The sequence below is a fragment of the Physella acuta genome, unplaced genomic scaffold (genome assembly GCF_028476545.2).
Source record: "Physella acuta isolate Inbredline_101_S28 unplaced genomic scaffold, ASM2847654v3 ptg001088l, whole genome shotgun sequence".
Lineage (NCBI taxonomy): Eukaryota > Metazoa > Mollusca > Gastropoda > Physidae > Physella > Physella acuta.
Window position 1 is genome coordinate 114679 of NW_026732605.1, and position 18541 is coordinate 133219.

An 18541-nucleotide genomic window follows, 5' to 3' on the forward strand; every position below is an offset into this window, starting at 1 on the left:
GGGTGGGGGTGGGGGTAGGGCAATGCACGTCCACTGCCGAAATCGAAAATGCATTTTGATATATAAAGAAAATTATAATATTCCCCCCCCCCCCCCCATTTAACAATTGTCCGCCCCCCTCCCCTTTTTTAACGTGTGTCCGTCCCTCCCTATACACGGAAGTTTCAACTGCCCCACTCCCCCTTCCTTTCCCCAGAGAAAAAGATATGAATATCTGAAAAAACCATGATAATTCCCCTTTCAACCCACTCTTCTCTTCTTTAAGCCAACGTTTTTTTGTTTCGATTTTTGACCACCCACCCACAACACGAATTTCTCTTGAAATTGGGTTTAAAATTAGAAAATATGACACTACGTGCCACCATACATTTGCTCGTATTGTGCCAAACACCCACCTCCGCGTTTTGCCAACCTCTATAAAATAAACCGATAACATCAAAATTTAGAATTTGGTTCCGTTTAATAAAAAATAAATTAACTTCTAAAGAGATTATTTTTTTTATTTATGATTTCTGAAACAAGCCGGCTATAAAGTTTATAACTTTGGTATTTTATAACTTTATATATACAAGTGAAACTAAAGTACTTTACAATTAAACGTATTAAAATTATTTTTTTCTTGCAATAAGTGCGCAACTTTGATCAAAGACGAATTACTTCAAATTTAGCCGCTTCGAAAATTACAGAGCGCAAAAGGTAAGTTGTTTATTTTGTAATTTACTTTACAATTTGTTTGGATCCTATGCTACTTATGTCTAGGTTTGTTTCATGTTTATTTTTTTTTATTGTTTGTCTTTGTTGCTTTGTTTATTTATTTATTTTGGATTTGGCTTATTGGTTTCTATATAACTAAGTTATTAGCGAAACAGTACTGGAACTATTTATTTTAATACTATATTTTATTGTTATCTAAACATTTTCACAGTAAAAATATATAAATAAATGTTCAAGCATTGTATATTGGAAATCGGTTATTATTTTTATTTGGAAAGAATATTCGCTGCGAATTAGGGAAAAGAGAAAAGTATGAATTCTTAATTAGAACGCATAAAAATCTGTAGTTTTACACATGGAGGGGAGGTTGGTCTCGAGTAAGTTCCCACTCTTACTGCTATGTATTTTATTCGATTCTTTTGCCATTTCGTTTTGTGTTGTTTGTTGTTGTTTTTTGTTTGTTTGTTTTTGTAACATCGTCGTGTCTTACTTTAAATAACAGGGTGTTAGGTAAAGCATGTTTACAATGAGACTGCGAGGCCTCCTGGTATAGCACTTAGACTGCTAATTCGAATGACTGAAGGTCGAATCCAAGGTCAAGTCCGTAGACCGTCCCTGTGTCCAACCAGCTCTAATGGGTACCTGACTCACGTTATGGAAAGTAAAAATTACCGGGCATAGTGCTGAACACACTATCCCTTCATATGCCGAGGTCACAGAAACAGATGAACTCTACTTCACTTGCCCTATGGTTTGAATAGGAAACTATGTTTACATTGGCTATGATTTCACTCCCAACTAGTGATTGGGGGAAGGGTAAAATGTATCACCAAATTGGTGAAGGCGTGGTCGGGCGAGAAAGCGGACGATTTCTAACCAATAGTCCAGCGTTCGGAACTCGGAACGCGGGTGGAATAGTCTCGTTTGGTGAATTTGAAATTCTATCTCTATAGTTTTGGGTTCGGATCCCTTGTGCCATTGAAATTGTCTAATTATTCCATTACTGCTCTCCACCCCCCCACCCCCCCCCCCCCTCCCCCAGCTCGTCCACAGTGAGAAATCCTACGGCACACCATTAAAACATATGCTATACGATCGAACCAGTCGCGCGCTGTGATACTATAGTTTTCTTTGTGCCAGTGTTACTAGCGAGTCCCATCTAAAGAGAGAAAAACACATTGAACTCAAGAATATTTCTGAACAAAACATTTTTGTTTCAGAACCAGCTATGGGTATGCGATATTAAACGCTTGAAAGTTTTTTCAGCCTTGTTCAATGGTAGAAGTGTGTTAAGGCGGAGAGGTGGGGGGGGGGGTGTTCTTGCTGATATGCAGCGTTCTAGTCTATTTTTTTAACATCAATAACTCTGTCATTGTTTCTTTCAGACATTTATCTCTTGAAAGGGGGGGGGTTACTTGAATTTGCGTGGGATGGGTGGGACACTGGTTAACGCATATATTTTCTACACAAATTATATTCTTTTAGTCCGTGGAGATTTTTTTTTGTCCTGTATGCGTGTCCCGTGGGGACAGTACCCCCCACCCCACCTCCCGCACCCCCTTTGGAAGAAATGCCTTTAAAAAATTCTTCCGACTAGATAACGTCATAACGTGCCATACAAAATATTTATATTTACAATCGACATTCAGGAAACAATAACAATGTAGTGTTACAGAAGGAAATTGGAGTTTCGTGAAAACAAACACGACTACATCGTTTGTTAGTACATTTGTACATTTTATGATAAATGATTTATGATTTTTTTAAAGATTTTTTTCTGGTTATAATCCCATGGGGATTTTAGGTTCGAAGTTGATGAAATTATTGTCTTGGATTAAGTAGACAGCCCATTAATTTAGTTGTTGATTACTTTGTGGTTGGGCTCGTTAATGAAACATGATAAATTGATGAGATTATGAACATCTGGGAAATCATTACTACTGTGGAGACTAGTGATCAATTATTGCAGAAAGTTGGGGCGCCTGTTTTAATCCCTCCCTTCCCCCCCCCCCCACGAGACCCTGCTCCATACTTCCTATTTACTACAATGTTGCTACCCCCCCCCCCCACAAACACACACAATCACACAGCCCCCCCCCCCCCCCCCATACAAATCCATTCCTAGTCCTTTAAATACAATCCCCCCATTCATAGACCAAAAATTACATCATTGTTGAATTATTGTATAATGGTATTCTTGTTTCAGTCTAAATCTCCTGTATAATTCAGTGTCCAATTTTTTTTTCGCTACCATGTAATCAGACTTCTAATCTTGTTTTTGGTAGTTGTTTATTGTTTGCGGTTTGTTTACTATTTCATGTTGCTTTCTCGAGAATCTCACCCATTCTAAGGTTCTAGTATGTGAGAATTCGGAATGTCAACAAATAATGAAGGTTCCGTCTTCATTAGTTAAAGTTTAATTAAGTTGTAGACGATATGAACATGAGCACCAGTAGAACACAAACAGGACAAATTAAAAACAAGAAATGTATACATATATATATACATACATACATACATATATATATATATATATATATATATATATATATATATATATATATATATATATATATATATATATATATATATATATATATTTAATGCTTTCTTTGAACTATTCAGCGTCATCGGGTACATATAAACTTAATAACCTTGCTATTTATATCAAACAAATTTACTAGATTAGCTGAAGAACCATTTTAATAGTTTTCGTCAAGGATAACTTAATTCTGCAGGTGGGGGTGAATTTATCATAAAAATTTTTTTATTGACAGTGGAATCATTGAAATGATATAGTGTGTGCAGTCAGGTATAGACAGTGCTCAGGTAAATAGAATATGGGGGAGGGGGGTGACCAGGTGAGATGTGTTGAGTCATAGATTTCAAGAAGTTGCATCATGTTATGGGTTTTTTTTTACTTGAAGTTTGTAAATATTTTAACTGCTACGTAAAATGCGATAGGTTTTCGAGGTTTTTTTTAAACTGGAATTAGATTTACTAAAATACCCTGCTTGTAAATGAGTAGGTAGATTGGCATGGTGGAGTGGTAGAGCGCTTGTCTGATAGCCTAAAGGTTTCAAGTTCGGATCTCGCTCTTTGCTGTAGGATGCCCCTGAGTCTACCCAGCTACGATAGGTACCCCACTCACGTTAGGAAAAGGCTAACGCGGTTGGGCTGTGTGCTGACCACACCATCTCCTCATATGCCGTGGTCAAGACACATGCAAACTGTAGTTTATCAGCACTAAGGGTCGCTTGGGTTACAAATGGAATTTTACTTTATTTCTATCTTACTTGCAACTGACTATCCATAAACTAGATGAAGTAGAGTTATCTATTTCAACTCGTTGTGTAAATGAATAAACCTAACGGTTTTTATATCGTTGACTAGAGCCTGGTACGCAATAAAACTGAGTAGACTCAGATCCGGGTGTCGAATCTTTCGATGTTACAGTTGTGTGCTCAACATCAGGGGTGAGCACAGTGTGGCCCGCGGGCCACATGCGGCCCACCACCAAGTTTTTTGTGTGGCCCGCCTGATATCCAGAAAACCCCGCGTTGAACTGAGATTCGCTTCATGTCCGCGACCGAAATGCAATGTTAACTAAAGAATACAATCAATTTAAACGGTGCGGACCTCCGATAAATCCATTACCACAAAGTGGCCCTCGAGCCAAAGCAATTGCCCACTCTTGCTTTACATCATTTACAGTACTGACCACTGAGTATACTCTTACCCAAATTATGCCAGGTACTCATTCAGTCTGAATTTATGAATAGAGTTCCACAAAAATGCTTGATTAAAAGTGTTGAAGTTTAAACTGGTATATAAAGAAATATATAACCTGGAATTTTAATATACATTCTTTTCAAATATAATGTACTATAACAATCAAAATCAAGCCGAAAAGCAGGCGGAAATTACATTTCATCACAGTCTAATAACACAATACAACCAACTCAATCAACAAGTAATACGCTCACAGCCTGTAATGTAATGCAACAATAGGGCTGGTAAGTAGGTCAATAAACAGTTCTACGGCTCATGCAGGTTTTATTGAGCCGTAGAACTGGTTGGTGACCTACTTACCAACCCTATACAGGAGAAAAATTAAACAAGCAAACCAGTGCACAGACAACAAAAACACACAATGCGCCAATCGTGTGCAATAATTGTGTGCAATAATGGTGTGCAATAATGGTGTTCAGTAATTGTAAAACAATTAACCTGGAGCAACACAATCCATCAATTGGCTGATCCCCTTCCCTCCCAACCCCCCCCCCCCTCCCACGTGACGTAATCGATGACCCGATAGTCTCGACTGGGCGCCAGGAATCAATCACTACGGTGTAATAGTTGCTCTCTGACATGTCGTTAGGGGGGCGGGTCATAAGGGTCTAGGTCGGAGGTGTCAGATATGTCAAGGGGGGAGGCGGGATGGATCAGCAGACGACTGGCGCCATGAATAAGGGGTGGGGGGTGGGGGGGGGGGGGGGGTATATTGACCGTTTTGTTGGCTATGTAATCAACTGGGCCTCCAAGCGGACAAGCTAACTACTTCATTTACCATTGAAGACTGCTAGGTTTTGTACATTTTTCTGGTTGTTATCAACGGTGTTTCATACATGCATATATATATATATATATATATATATATATATATATATATATATATATATATATATATATATATATATATATATATTTCAATGGTCAATATAGTTATTTAACATCTTAATGTATTTATTTTTTTGCTCACCCCCACCCACCCCCACCCCCCTTTCCCCATAGAGAAGCCTGAAAGAAAGAACGTAAACAAATAAATCGGTAACAAACAATAGGCGCAACGCGAGGCAATTTTAGCGCGATTCCAACGTAATGTATCATTATATGTGACAATGGAATCCTGTTGTGTTTGAATACAATCTGTTGTGATCCATGCATGTAAATTGTGACAGATTGTGGATTGTGGATTATACACGATGCTATTTAGAATAACTCATTAAAACTCCTACATATGTGTATACACTAGGAAACAGTAGGCAAATCTGTGAAATGTAAAATATAAGTTGAGTTCCGTCTCCAATTAAGATTAAGTTGGGGTGTCTTCGGTCCTTTTGAAGTTCTTAATATTTTACCGATAGTGCCCAATACACATGAGGGAGATGAAGTAGAGTTTATTTTTTTCAATGACCTCAGCATGCAAATGGATAGTATTGTCAGAACTATACCCAGGAAATAAACTGGTCATAGAGATGATCATATAACCCCTACATATGCCCAGGTAAAATAACTCAACTCCATATTGTTTCTGTCTAGCTGGTCTAAAGTCGCACTCACGATTTTAAAATATTGCGCGAAACACTAAAAATAAACTATTTTACACTACTCTACAACGATGACATCGTTACATAACAATTTGTCTATCTACCATACTATATAACAAATACAAATGCCTCTACGTCCTCCCATATATATATATATATATATATATATATATATATATATATATATATATATATATACATAAACATATATACATATAAAATACATATTATATATTTTATATATACATACATATTGACATTTACTTATACACATACATATATGATATATATATATATATATATATATATATATATATATATATATATATATATATATATATATATATATATATATATTTACATACATATATATTAATATATACCACGCTTATATGCACTGTTATATAAATTTAAGCGGGCACATATAAACATAATAATCTTGCTAGCATTTAGGATAGCTCATGAGTGGACTCCGTAAGTCTAAAACATCACATAATCACTACAGATCTCCTTTCGCCGAGTGCGACCCCCCCCCCCTCATTCTCCAAAATTTTACGCGCCGTTGACAATCCTCCTACGCCGTGTGTGTCACTACGTCTCTTCAGTGCAGCCGTCGCACGGCGAGTCGTATCCGACTACACCCATTGAAGGAGAAGTGCATGCATCGTCCCCCTTGTCACGTACTGGGACTCTACATAAGGGGAGGCGAGCCGCGGTCTCACACAATTCATTCAAGGGAGGCAACTCGAGGAGATTTGTTATTGTGGCGTGATTACTGTTAACATTGCATAAAAAATATAATACGATAGATTAGTACAGATCAATAGAGAATCACAACACGTAGGTAAGTTAGAGAATTTTTTTTTTTGAGTAATATGTACACGGTTACATACACACACAGACGCATATATATATATATATATATATATATATATATATATATATATATATATATATATATATATATATATATATATATATATATATATATATATTACTTGTATATATTGTAGGCCTATATATTGTTTATATTTATTTATAGCAGGTATATAGATATATACATATTATATATATATATATATATATATATATATATATATATATATATATATATATATATATATATATATATATATATATATATATATATGTATATATATATATATATATATATATATATATATATATATATATATATATATATATATTTCTTTATATATCTAATATACATATATACACACACACACATATATATATGTGTGTGTGTCTGTATCTGTGTGTCTGTGTGTGTGTGTGTGTCTGTGCGTTTGTGTGTCTCTGTCTCTCTCTCCCTCTCTATCTCTCTCTCTCTCTCTCTGTCTCTTTCTGTGTGTGTATATGTGTGTGTTATATTTATATCCATACATTTTATTTGTATTTCTACGCTCCGGTGTAGTATTACTAATACCTTTACCATCGTGCTTGGAGTTTGTGATTTGCACTGTCTCTTCTCCTTTAGTCTTTCAATTCTCTTAAATGTCTAGCCTGGTGTACCAATAATTATCCCTGATCCCCACCCCCTATCTGGCACGCCCCAGACAAACTATCCCCCACCCACAGTTTGCTCGTTATATCTCCTTTAGTCCTAAGGGTTTGTTTGAATCTTTAATGGAAAGAAAATCGACTTGGAACTATTGTCTAGACCTGTAGAATTTGATCTCAATATTTTTATAACATGTTTGTATTTCAGAATCTTCAACTCTTTTTTATTGTTGTTAGGGCAAAAATGTTGCGTTGTGTACATTGATAGTTGTTTAGTTGTTATTTGTTGTGTTTTAAGTGGGGATACGATACTCCATATTGTAGTTGGAGTAGAGTTAATCTCTATCAACAAAGCACTTAAAGGATTAGTGTGGCTTTTACAACACTATATTAAATTATGAGGATTTTTTTTTCAACTTAGTTCAGGTACTCATTAAAGCTGAGTCAACCACAAGTAGCTCACCAACTGGCTTTTCATTAAAAAAAACACTTCTCCTCATTCAACTTTAAATCTAGACCAAATCGCTCATGAATTTAAAATTTACTAATAAAAGTTATTTCCCCTAATTCGAATTAATCCTAAAGTGCTTAACAGTCTGTCAATATTTTAATTTTATTCTGATCTTTATTTTATTTCATTATCGACCTTAACTACGTTTACACAATTTTTAAAAAGGTTTTAATGCATCTGATGTCTGTTTGATAAATAAACAATTATCCATTAGATTAAAATATGTATATAACCTTTCTTAAAAATTCTCAAAACACAAATTGCTTTAATATGATTTAACAGATTATAGATTAGTTTAATCGGTTCAGGATATCACGTGATCTAGGACCCGTTATCATCCAGGAAATAACCCCCTAATCTTAATCCGTCCCTCAATGGAGAAAAAAAATGTGTCAGATCTACACAGGTGAATATCGTTTCCTGTTGTAGAAGGTTTTGAGATACAAATGGGATTGAATGACTTTAGACAAAATCTGGGTTAAGGCCTTGTTTCATTGAAACATTCGAACCTAATCGCACACAAGTACTAACTTGGCTGCGTTAGCTTATCTGTCAGTGTGTCTGTTTGTTTGTCGGTCTGTCTGTCTGTCTACACTGATACGATTGTCTATAGATAGAAGCCAATATGTCTATAGGAGCATGACTGTCTGTCTAAAGATTAAAGGCTGTCTTTATATAAAGGCATGATTGTCTGTCTAAATAGACACCTGTCTGTCAATATAGATACCAGTTTGTCTATATAGACACACCGGTCTGTCTACACATAAACACATATCTGTTTACATAGACACACCTGCCTGTCTACATAGACACACCCGTTTGTCTACATAGACACGCATATCAGTTTATACAAACCCACATGTCTGTCTATATAGACACACCTGTACGTCTACACATGCCCACCTATACGTCTACATAGACACACCTGTCTCCCTGCAGGTACTTACCGTCCGTTCACACGGCCATACATTCAACTTATTTTAAAAATCCTAATGAAAACATACATCACAGTTAAATCTAATTAAGCTAATTAACAGCATGAGAACATGCATCCCATCACGTACCATAAAATAATACCGTTAGATAATTAATGAGTCTCCCAAATTTAAAAGTTTTAACAAAACAAGTTTAACTTCATTACGCAACGTTACCCTCGGCAATAAAAATCAAACAAAACCAAATCCATATCTCCGGTCCGAATTTTTTATCTGCTTACCTTGTCGAATTAACCCTGTACAGTACACAAAATACACGTATAGATGTACGTAGTTATTTTTAGCTCCCTTTTTGTGTTGTTACGTAAGGCGGCATTGTCATAGAACTCGGGGGGGGGGGGGGGGTGCTGACTTATATTGGCGGGGAATTTTTTTTTTTTTTTGTGGCCTTTAGAGTTTTGATTTTTTTTTTTAATATATTGAAAAAAAATTGAGTTTTCTGGTAATTTGAGAAAACAAATGAGTTCACGCCAACGTGGGAATAGATGCCCTACCCCCGTGTGACGCCACTCTTTTACACTGTGCTAACCAGCAGGTACGCCTACCAGGCGCTGATTTGTATGTAATTGATGGTGTTGATTATCTCATCTATGGCCTACGACCCCCGTTGATTTAGGTAATTATTGATGTAATTAACGATGTTTACCTTGTGGGGTGACCGAAGCACAGTTGTCTCATAACTGCGGACATCGCTCTTTGACTTAGTGGTGTTTGACTCTACGGGTGAGTTTGTTGTATGACTTGCCAGATATATTAGTTGTATGACTTGCCAGATAGTTGTGTCGTATGACTTGCCAAAAGGTTTTGTTGTATGACTTGCCAGATATATTTGTTGTATGACTTGCCAGATATATTTGTTGTATGACTTGCCAGATATATTTGTTGTATGACTTGCCAGATATATTTGTTGTATGACTTGCCAGATATATTTGTTGTATGACTTGCCAGATATATTTGTTGTATGACTTGCCAGATATATTTGTTGTATGACTTGCCAGATATATTTGTTGTATGACTTGCCAGATATATTTGTTGTATGACTTGCCAGATATATTTGTTGTATGACTTGCCAGATAGTTGTGTTGTATGACTTGCCAAAAGGTTTTGTTGTATGACTTGCCAGATATTTTTTACGAATTGCCAGATATGTTTGTGATACGACTTGCAAGATATTTTATGACTAGCAACACATTTTTATGACTTGCCAGATAGTTTTGAATTACTTTACTGTACGATTTTGTATATTTAAGATGTGCTTTAGATACACCGATGTAGCCAGACTAATACCCAAGATTTAACGACAGTTCGCTTTGTGTTGCATATTTTTGAACATTTGAACTTTGAAAAGCTCTGCTGTTGTTTTTTTTACACGTCTGGAGTTGACGTGTAGTGTCTTGGATAAAGACCGGAGTTATCCTCCCTTACCACAGTTCCCTTCTCTCGATTTCCTGCGTTTTTGTGTAAAAGGGCGTTTCGATTGTTTTTGTTACGGTAGGAAGAAAATCATAAATTATCAATACCGTTCAGCATGTATAAAAATAAAAATATTATTTTTTAATTATAAAAGAAAGCATCGGTCACTATTTTTATTTCTATTTCTAATACCACATTGATTAGCAAACGATATTACAAATTTTACAATTTTTGAAAAAATAAATCTCGAAATAAAAATATTTATTTATTAAATTTAACATTTTGATTCTATAAGGCGAGTTTAAACTATAATTGTTTTTATTATTTTTTTAAAATCAAACTTGAAGCAGAAAAATTATTTACAAAATTAAACATTTTGAATCGACATTACCCATAGCTAAAGCGAGTTTAAACTTAAACTATTTTGAACTCTCATGCGTCCAAAATTAGCTGTGTATTAAAAAAAACATATTATGTTTATTATGATTGAATAGAAAAAAGATATGTTGGGCTATTCAGATATTTTTCTATTTCCAGTGGGGTTTTTTTTTCTGTTTCTTACAGTTTAAATAATACCTTTGTTATCTACATTCCAATCTACGACAGTTGACGTCACGTAATACAGATATTAATGAGCTATACAAAAAAATTCAACCTTTTAAAAATTTCGCCCTCTAACTAAACAGCCCTTTGGTTGCATTTACCTAGTTACCTTATATACATTGACTGCGCACTTTCTTTAAAAAATATATCGTGGCGTGTACATTTCGTCAACGCGAACCAAACAAACTTTGTACACGATACGTACCCCCCCTCCCCACTCCAACTCTCTCACCCTTCCTTCCCGCGTGACCTTGAGGAAGTTCAAGTTCAATAAACTGGCTGATGCAATACGATTTCCGAATAACGAAACCTCGCTAGTTCGCAGGTGTATTCCCCCTACCTGTCTGTATGACGTATCTACCTGTACAATATCAAAATTGTACGCGAATCTCTGTGTGCTTATAGAGGCGGGGTCATGGGGTGGGGGGGGGGGTCTTTTCATTGCGGGGTAGTGGGGGTGGGGGTCTTTTCATTCAGTTTTAACTTGTTTGGCGGGAAAATATTTTTTTTTATATATTTTAGTTCAAGCACGTAAAATATATTTTTGTCCTGTTGACGGTTGACGTTTGGTTAAATAAAGCCGGTATTGTTATACAAATTTTATAGCCCGAGGAACTAAATGAAAATATTGAAAACCTGTTTTGTGTTTTGTGTACTCGGCTAGACGTAGTTGTCGCCCGTTTCCGCGGGAAATAAAGCGCAGAGGTCGCTGCAGTATGACGCAAGAGTTACTAAAATTAGAAGAAATAGTTTAGGTGTTTTGAAAGGTATGGAGACACTCCCCTTCTTGACAGCGTGAGGCGGGAGAGGGTAGGTGTGTGTTGAGGATCAGGGGTTCTCAATCTGAGGGAGGTATTGATGGTTTATTGTCAGGTACTCAATAAAGCTGAGTGAACTCGGGGGACTAACAGTTTCTTCGCCCCATCCCAATCCCACCCAACACCAACTCCATAAAAGAAATAGAAAAAAATTATAATTTGTACAGAAAATATATTTTAATCATATCAGCCCCTCCTAATCCCCCCCCCCCTCGGAAATTTATGTATGCCGACTTTCCCCCCCCCCCCCCCCCTTTCTCAAAATATCTCGAAGAGAACAATGCAGGGACATCGACCCTTGTTCCGGATTCGTATTCGAGACATTCAGATTTTAGTAGTCGTGCGAACCATGTATGTTTACCGTGCCTAAATATTGAAATGCTAGTATCGATAAAAAGGGTAACTCGATACTACAGTCCCAACCACGGACAGTCCGCTTTACACTAAACCTTCCGGACGCTCAAGAAGTCAGTGTATCCGGTTTATTTAATCCGCGGAATCCCTTTATCTTAAAACTGCTGATAACATCTGGTGTTATTTTAATTTTGGGAAAACTACCTAATCAAATATAATCTTGTTTACCCCCCTTTACTTGAGGATTAATTTTTAAGCTGGGATATGTATCCTGGGCGAGAGGGGGGGGGGGGGGGGGGAAGGGGGCATTGTTGCTTATTTTATGTCAATGTGGTAAAGAAGGTATATTGAAACTTGCTTTTGGGTAGATAAATTTAAAAGAAATCCTGGGTCCATCATTATCAAACACTGAAATTGTCGTGGTCGGGACGGTTATGCTAATGGTGGTTAAACCGTTAAGTCCCGAGTTCAAACCCGCGGGCAGACGAGGCTCGATAGCTAGGGACAGCTACTCTTCTAGGGGAGACAACTCCAAAATAATAAAAAACTACTGCTTTGTAGTTTGTTCTTGGTTGGAAAAAAAAGCTATGGAAGCAAATCCTAAAAGAAAACGGAGTCAACGGCAAATATGGCGCATAACCAGTTGACAAGTAATACATAATAGTGTTGGAGGCTATCCCTTCCAACCACTATGATTAAGAACGAAGAAGGACAAGAAGAAGAAGAAATTACTAAACACACAGACACAAATGAATATCGTGATCTGATTACATTATTAAAGTAAAATACTAGTGCGTGATCTACCTTTCGTTTTCAGCCAACAGTTATTTATAATTCTGCACACTCTACTTAACTACACACCATAGATGTAAAATTTACTTCCCAATGACTATACCTGCCTTATGTTAATATAAATGCTGTGTTATACTATACACGCTATATGTTTAAAAAACATACAATGTGCTGTTTACATTCATCCTGGTGATTACTTCCTTATGTTACACAACATATAAAGTGTTATGAATGTGTGTCTATGTTGTCAGTGAAAGAACCACGGGATTAAGACCTAACACAGACTGTACTGAACCTTGTGATATGTGTCTATGTTGTCAGTGTAAGAACCACTGGATTAAAACCTAACACAAACTGTACTTTACCTTGTGATATGTGTCTATGTTGTCAGTGTAAGAACCACTGGATTAAGACCTAACACATGCCGTACTGTACCTTGTGATATGTGTCTATGTTGTCAGTGTAAGAACCCCTGGATTAAGACCAAACACAGAACGTACTGTACCTTGTGATATGTGTCTATGTTGTCAAAGTGTTAGAACCACTGGATTAAGACCTAACACAGCCCGTACTGTACCTTGTGATATGTGTCTGGGTCACTGACTTGATCGGTTATATCAGTGGCGTCACCGCTATAGGCGATCAGGGGGCAGAGGGTGGGGAGAAAAAGAAAAAAAAGGGGGGAGGGGAAGAGGATCGGATTCTGTTTTTAAAGAGTCATATCCAGACAATTGTTTGAGAGGGTAGTATGAAACACGTAAGATATTCAAAGGATTTATCTTAATACCTTATGAATTTCAAAATCATAGAGTTTTAGAATTACGTTTTGGAAACAATTTTTTAAAATTTCTTGATATATCACGCCTGGGGCAACCATACCCCCCTGCCCCCACCCCCATACGGTAAACACAAACCAGCTACTCCATTTTTTTAAATTTTCATGAAAATATTACATTTTCGAGACGGCCGTTGGGTAACAATCATAGCTGCTAACCTGAAAGTTGTAGGTTCGAATCACGCCTTGAAATTAGTAGGTTTTTTTACCCTTCAACTGCCACCTAATTATTATTTTTGAAATGCGAGCAATTTTCTATTGTTTAACATAAAATAGTTGTGACGTCTTACTAACCGACAAGACCCGATTTAGATTTTAAACCCAACAGAATAAAGAGATTGTTTTTATATAATCTACGCAGGCTATGAACCTGTCACGTTCGCAGAATTCGGTTAAATCGTTATGGATAAATGTCATAAATATTTGAACAGCAGTTTATTCTTTTTTTAGTGACTTGGCAATCTAAAATAGAAGATTTGGTGATAATGTTAAATGGGGACTAGACGATAATGAATTTATTTAGACAATTTAACAGAAGGATTCCGGTAATGAGGAGGTGTTAACAAAGATTACCGGGGTGAATAATCAATCGACTCCACACGATCAGCGATGAAACAAATGGTTTGTTATTCTTTGTAAACATTGATTACATGATAAGCAACCTACGAATATTGAAGCATGGAGTTGCGCAGTGCTTCTCAGTTTGGTGTACCAGAAATATATATTTGTAGAAGTGGTTTGTTTTTAACACAGTTTGAGAACTGACGTACATTGGTGTCTAGTTCTGATATTATCTTTTCTTGTTCGTGCGGAAGACACAATGAGGCAGATGAAGTAGAGTTCATCTGTTTCAAAGACCTCGGCATATGAAGGGATAGTGTGGTCAGCCATTGTTTTCCCTAACTTGAGGTACCCATCAAAGCTGGGTGGACTCAGGGATGTTCTACTGAATTAAACCCGGATTCGAACTCGAGACTCTCGGATTGGCAGTCTAGCGCTCTACCGCTAACCCACGCTGTCCCGCCATTAAGACCTCCGACCCCATTTTTAGATCACCCTCGGGGATCCTTAACTCATTTCATGCCAGTATGGTAATTTTTCCGATGACATCTAAGAATACATAACAGGTCAACCTTAGTACTTACCATGTGTATTCCGTTTTTTTTATCGTAAATATACGCAAATACCTTTTACCAAATAGGGGTACGTTAATTCTGACTTAGAACCTTTGATCAACTTCACGCTGTAAAGCTTTTAAAAGAAGATTTAGAATCGCTGTTGTATGCACGTTAATCGGTTGTTGCAGCTCTTGTTCGTGAGTGATGCTGTGGATAGACATAAAGGTCAACAACTAATTGATAATTGCACTCAATTTGTGCTCATTGTTTGCCATGCAATAATTTACAGTTTTCCTTTGACATTTGGTTTCCAGTTTAAATACCAAGTCTTGAATAATGGGGCGGGTGGGGGGGGGGGGAGAGTCTTTCCTTCACCCTAAGTATAACTATCATTTTTTACAGCTATTTCTATCTACGCCGCGAATTAATTTTTGGATGAGACAAATGCATATTGATTAACGTCGAAACATTTACAAAAAGTTTTTTTTTTCTTCAGAAACTTTTTAAAAATGGAAAAGTGTGACGTTACACTTACTTAAGGCCAGGCTCTTTCTACACTTTCTACACTTTAAACCCAGCTACAAGATCTTTCGTGCTTAATCTGAAACCAAATCTTGACTTTACCGAACTTCAAATTCCAACCTAGATTTATGAAAAACATAAAATGAATTTTTCCGTGTGTCCATAAATAATTTTATCGACTGATACTCTCTTTCTCTCATATAATATTCCACCCTTACCGTTTTCTTCAATATGAATATTTCTTTTTAATTGCTTATTCGTCAATAAAGCGTTTTTATATCGTCTCTTAGACGTGAATTTTTTTTTTCCTTTTTAAAACGAAGACGATATTTGGTATTAAAAATTCTTTTGCTCAATAATTTAAGCTAAGCGCATAAAGAAGTCTCAAACTTCTTTGCTTAGGAGAGCTATGTCTGTTTATGATCGCCATGGGCTTTTTTCAATGGTTGGCTGGCGAAAGGGGTGGGGCGAGGGGTGGGTGAGATTTAGGAAATAAAGTGGGGTAAAGGGGTTGGGTGAGAGGGGAGAGTGAGGGTGGGATGATAGGTGGAGTAAGGCCCAGGATGAGGGGTGGGGTGAGGGCTAGGATGATGGGTGAGGTCGGGGTGGGGGTAGGGGTTAGTGAACTGCTGTGTTAATAAACTGCTAGTCAAGGCAAATGGGTCTACAGGTAGATGGGGCATGATCTGTCGGTGAAGTTAATTTGACATTACCCATCAGAATTATGCTTTTGTTACGCTTTAACAATCACATATAATTTTGATTCTCTCTCTCTCTCTCTTTCTCGCAATATATATATATATATATATATATATATATATATATATATATATATATACAATATATATATATATATATATATATATATATATATATATATATATATATATATATATATATATATATATATATATAAGAGAGGGAGCCTGTTATAAACTTTTCCCATACTTCCTACATTTTGCACTAAAGGCCGATAACCCAAGTTAGTTTTGTTCTCGCGTAGAATTGAAAAGGGCATGCCGTAATAAAAGCAAGGGATAGATGTATTAAACCGGTTCTAGAGAGGGTAAAACATTGATTCTGTATTGCCGCGGTTAAACGTTCTATGGGGGAGGGGGGGGGGGGGGGTGTCCGGTCTATGTACAGTGAAGAAAAGATCGAGTTTTTTGTGATGTGTCAAAAAAAAAGTTTTTGGGAAAAAAGTTATATAATATATGTATAGGAACGACACTAATTCGCAGAGAAGTTTTTTTTTAAGATTCATTTTTCAACGTAATATTTGGTCGATAAAGATTAGTGAATGGGAAAGTTATTTAAAGGTTTTAGTGGGGTCACAATTCATTCTGGCAAAAGCGCACGAGTAATTCTCTCATTTCACGTGTCTCTTTGAGAAAGGGGTGTAAGGGGAAGGGGGGGGGGGACAACCTTCACGAAATTACATGTGTGCGTGTATGTGTATGTGGTGTTTGCGTGAATATGTATTTGTGTTCGTGTGTAAAGAAATGTGTGAGTGTGGAGTGAATGCTGTGAATTAAATTCAATACATAGGCGCTACTTATCAAGCATTTTACCCGGTTGAAAAGAATTCTTCATACAATTCGTGTACTGTTTGCGCTATATAAAATTGCTTTTATTTTATTTTCAATTTTACAAATAATAGCCTGCATTTTTTCTAGTCAGCACATCCAATTTAAATCTCAGACAAAAGATGATTATTTTCTTGTTATATTTAATTCCCTGCTTTCTCTGTCTACTTCACACAAAAATATATACGCAAATACATACGTCGGTTGATAATTCTTTCAAGGCGTCTTTTTCTATTGAATATAAAAGCCTGAATTGTATTCTTTGTATATGTTTTTAAATAGGCCTATATATTCTTGAGTCATACGACCTCTGTCGTTTTAGTTTGAAGGTTATTTTGGAACTGAAATAACTTAATTAAATCATGTACGCTTAGTAAAAGGGCAATCTACTTATAATTACAGTTAACGTCATCGCAATTTTTTTTTTGTGTTTTTCAACACATACGATTCAAATAACATTTTTTAAATTCTGTTTTTCTGTTAAACTGAAAAAAAAATACGTTTACATTTTTTCTTTTACATCTCCGTGTGGAATTATTACAAATGTTACAGTAAAATGCGAATATTTTCTTTAATGCTGATTCCGCTGATATATTAACTTGCTCTTCAGAAAAATATTTCGTACATTAGATTATGTTAACATTTTCATGACATTTGAAACTTATTTAGAAAAAAAAACAGTTCGATGACACCAATTAAGATGAGGATTATTTTTTTCTTTGTCTTCATCAGGAGAAGATTATACCATTAGCTTATTTTTCTAAACATGGTGCTTTTTTTATTTAAATTTTTTTTTTTTTTTTTTTGTTTGGGTGATTTTTTTTGTTAGAATTATTTTTTTTCGTATGATGATCTGACTTAATAGCTAACACAATTTTTAAAAAGTAAAGATTCCTCTTTAGTATTAGTGATCCATTTGGAGTAGATAAAGTAGAGTACACATGTTTCTTGACCTCGCCATATGAAGGATTAGTGTGGTCAGCACATTTTCTAGCCGCCTGTACTTTCTCTAACGTGAGTTGGGTATCCATCAGAGCTGGGTGGACTCAGGGACGTTGTATTTACTTAAACTCGGATTCGAACTCGACACTTTCGGGTTAGCAGTCTAGCGCTCTACCGTTAGGTCACGACAACCCATAGCATCCACAATAATCTCGGTCAAATTCTCCTGTGTAATCCACAGCTACTCGTCCCTCTTATATCAAAATTATCTTCTATTCTTGTCAGAGTTTGTATGTTAAAATAGTTGCTGACGTCAGCGGTTTAGCTATTGACCAGACGACAAATATGACTTAACGAGGTCTAGACATTCATTGAAAACATGACATGTCTAGAGAGCTGTTGACAGTATGACCGCTTGTCTTAACAACTTATAACTATAACAGATTCAAATAGCGGTTTACATGAAGATACCAAGTCTAGACAGTAA

General features: G+C 36.2%; 1 protein-coding gene across 3 annotated transcripts in view; it reads left to right on the forward strand.

Moving 5' to 3' along the window:
* Window positions 1-463: 463 nt before the first annotated feature.
* The window catches only part of LOC131955626 (uncharacterized), a 52503-nt gene continuing 34425 nt past the window's right edge, over window positions 464-18541 (forward strand). Inside the window, exon 1 of one of the 3 annotated variants that reach the window (XM_059319817.1) lies at window positions 464-696. The gene's annotated coding sequence lies outside the window, so the exon portion shown is untranslated. Of the gene's footprint in view, window positions 697-6774; window positions 6889-9773; window positions 9795-18541 lie in introns of those variants that run through there. The other 2 variants (XM_059319818.1, XM_059319820.1) reach the window with 2 other exon arrangements.